The 3652-nt window shown below is 48.2% G+C and overlaps 1 long non-coding RNA gene across 1 annotated transcript; it reads right to left on the bottom strand.

Annotated features, from left to right (window-relative positions):
* Positions 1-303: 303 nt before the first annotated feature.
* On the bottom strand, positions 304-3213 carry LOC138684167 (uncharacterized). The gene is made up of 2 exons (XR_011323555.1): positions 2139-3213; positions 304-1959 (listed from the first exon to the last, which is right to left on the bottom strand). It is a non-coding gene; the product is annotated as an uncharacterized lncRNA (long non-coding RNA).
* Positions 3214-3652: the final 439 nt, after the last annotated feature.

The raw sequence follows: 3652 nt of genomic DNA, 5'->3' as shown, positions 1-3652 counted from the left end.
AAATTTAAAAAGCAACTGGGTTGAAGAAACATGCAAGAATTTAAATAGGGATGGAGAGGTAGGAAGTTTCAAAAGTGATGACATACAAGAAATATAGGCAAGATTTTAAAAATAGGGACAGGGAGCCTGACAGAAGGAAACTGTGGTGGGTTGACCTTGCCTGGCTGATGAGTGTCCACCAAGCCACTCTATCATTCCTCCTCCTCAACAAGACAGGAGGGTAGCAAATACAACAAAAAAGCTTGTGGGTCAAGATAAGGACAAAGAGATCACTCACCAATTACTGTCACAGGCAAAACAGACTCAACTTGGGGAAATTAATTTATTGTCAGTCAAAATCAGAGTACAATAATGAGAAATATGAACAAATCTGAAAAACACCTTCCCCCCACCCCTCTCTTTTTTTCCTGGGCTCATCTTCACTCCTGACTTCTCTACCTCCTCCTACCGAGCAGCACAGGGGGAGAGGGAGCGGGGGGTTGCAGTCAGTTCATCACAAGTTGTCTCTGCTGCTCCTTCCTTCTTCGTGTTCTTCTTCTGTTCCAGTGTGGTGTCACTCCCATGGGGCCACAGGTCCTGCCAGAAAACCTGCTCCAATGTGGGCTCCTCTCCACAGCGTCACAGCCTCCTTTGGGTGCATCCGCCTGCTCTGGCGAGGGGTCCCCCATTGGCTGCAGGGTGCATATCTGCTCTGCCATGGACCTCCGTGGGCTGCAGGGGGACAGCCTGTGTCACCATGGTCTTCACTGCAGGCTGCAGGGGAATCTGCTTTAGGACCTGGATCACCTCCTCCTTTTCCTTCTTCACTGACCTTGGTGTCTGCAGGGCTGACAGCTTCTGCACAGCATTTTTTTAGCCCTTCTTAAATATCACAGAGGTGCTACCAGGGTTGCTGGTTGGCTCAGCTTTGACCAGTAGCAGCTCCATCTTGGAGCTGGAACTGGCTGTGCCCAACATGGGGGCAAGTCCTGGTGTCTTCTCACAGAACCCACCCCTGCAGCCCCTGCCCACTCCCCTGCCCCAGCTTGCCACACAAACTCACTACAACAGTGATCGGCTACAGGGCAGAGAGGGGGGATTGAAAAGTAGGGAAAGGGAGACAGAGAGAGATGGGGGGGGGGGGTAGCAATGGGCTACAGGACAGAGAGGAGGAACTAATAAAAAGGGAGAGGGTACCAGACAGAGAGATGGAGAAAAACAAATACTAGTGATGAGCCACAGGGCAGAAGGAAGAATTAAAAAAGGGGACAGTGAGGTGGACAACAGGGAGACTGAGAAATACCAAAAACACTGATGATCTAAAGGGGAGAGAGAGGGGAAATAAAGAACAGGGACAGGGAACCAGACAGAGAGAGAATAATAAAGACAAAAATGGGCTATGGGACAGTGAGGGAAGGAGTTAAAACATAGGGACAGGGACCTGGAACAAGAGAATCTAAGAAAGTAAAAGTGTATCCAGAATACAGGGCAGAGAAAGGAATTTAAAAATAGAGACACAGCATCAGACAGCTGAGAGCGGCGGGAATCGTGAAGGGCTAAAGGGCAGACAGGGAGGAATTAACAAGATTGGCATAAGACGGATAGATGGAGAAAGACAAAGTAGTGATGGGCTGCAGGGCAGAGACAGAGGATAAAAAAAGAGGGATGGGACAGGTCAGAAGTGCAGAGAGAAAAAGAAAACAGAGAGGCAGAACAACAGAGAAAGAGGGGGACTTGGAGAACAAGAGAGGGAGAGGTACAGGAAGAAAAAACAAAAAAATTAAAGCAGTGAGAGAAAGAGAAGGTGGGGGCAGGGAGGGACTGGGATGCAGAAGAGGGGTGACACAGCCCCAGGGGTCCAGGACTCACTGTACCTCCCGCTCTTGGAGCTGCTGAGAGAATTTGACCATTCAGACATGTCTGTCTCTCTCCCCCTCTCCCTTCCTCCTCTGTAGCTGCAGTCACTTGACTGTCATCCACCTAAGAGAATAGATTGGTGCCTTACAGCTCTTACAATATGAGGCTTCCTAGAAACACAGCCTCACATGCACACACACACTACATGACTGTACTGTGGTTTTGGTTATGCATACAGACCCTGCCGTGCACACTGGTGATCGGATCTGCTGAGGACTACACTAAGAAGGGTCCATCCTCACCTGGAGAGGCAGGCTATCTCCTGTCTGCAGCTGCTGGCTGGATCCTCTTTATTTTATTCTTCAAATAAAAAACATTCTTCAAATGCAGGCCACTACGGAATCTTTCCATGGCAACCACTGTGAAACGGTGCTAGCTGACATCCAGCTGAGAGAAGAAAAAAAAAACATTAGCACAGAGCTGGGTAGGAATCCAAAGCTGCCTTTTTTTTTGTGAAGGTTTGTGAAGACAGTACAACTGAGCGGAGGAAAAAGTATTTTTGCGTCATCTTCGGTACAGTTGTTGACACAGGCCACTAGAGCTTTTGCATTTTTCAGACAGCCGTGCCTTTTTTTTTTCCTTTCTTTTTTGACTCATTGGCAACTTTACTTTCACTAGAACTCACTTTCCTAGATACACGCAGGTGACAGACATAGAGACCTACATACATTTTCTCAAGCCTTAGTATAGCTGAGGCCTCATCACCCTATACGTCCCAAGTTGAGTATTTTTGCTAGAGAGCACAGCAACACATCTCTCCTTGTGAACTGCCTCGTTGCAAAAAAGGAATGATTTTTTCCAGGCTGTTGCTCCAAACGGTCAAGATCTTTTAAAACCGCAGTTGTGCCACCAAACCCGCTGCTCAGGGTCCCTCCTAGCTTTTGACTGCTCTGAGATTTAACAGGCACACGCTCCATTCCATCTTCCAACAGCAAAAATACGTTAACGCTCTTGGACCCAGAGCGCAACCCTACGCATGTCCACACACGCACCCTGCCGTTTTGATGAGGAGCCACCCAGCATCCCTGCGAGCACAGCTGCACGCGCCAGATCGGTTTCACCTGCGCCGCGAGTTACCGGTTTCGGTGAACGTAGTTTCTGACGCTTTAAACCGAAAACCGTATCTCGACGCTTCGCCACAGTAGAAACGACCCATCGCTAGAACGCTACAAAAACGCAGTAATACCAATTGCAAACCCACAGCAGCAACAGCTCCAGAAATATTTGACCTGGAACAAGGGAGCAAAATAAAACAGCTTCATCTCACGCACAGGGGAGCGGCAGGCAGAGAAAAGGGTCAGCATTCTGAGCCCTTACAGAAAATGGGCATTCTCCTTCCACTCCTCAGCCCGTCCCTGAAGGTCTAAATACCGCAACACTACTACGGCAACGTCGAGAGTAGGGCACAGCAGCCCTGCCACTGGACTCGCCATTGACCCATGCTATTTACGTAGCAGGACGTGTACGCAGAGGGACACGTTTTGCCACACGCAACCCTGAACTTCCTGAAAATTTACGTTTACAGAAAAAAGCCATTTGGAACATATTGCCAAACAACATTCGGCAATAAAGCTTTGATGTGTTTGACACACGCAAGTTTTTGGTCGCTTGCTATTTGCTTCCTGTTGCTGCTGCTGTTCTTCCTTCAGAAATTCTACTTGTAGCCAAGTTATTCACTACTGGTTCAAGCATTTGCCTTCCTGGTATTACCAGCACATTCACAGAAGCAAGTAACTTAATTGCTCTTCTACAATTA

This window comes from Haliaeetus albicilla, unplaced genomic scaffold (genome assembly GCF_947461875.1).
Source record: "Haliaeetus albicilla unplaced genomic scaffold, bHalAlb1.1 scaffold_112, whole genome shotgun sequence".
Taxonomy (NCBI): domain Eukaryota; kingdom Metazoa; phylum Chordata; class Aves; order Accipitriformes; family Accipitridae; genus Haliaeetus; species Haliaeetus albicilla.
This window is presented reverse-complemented; position numbering and strand designations above follow the sequence as displayed.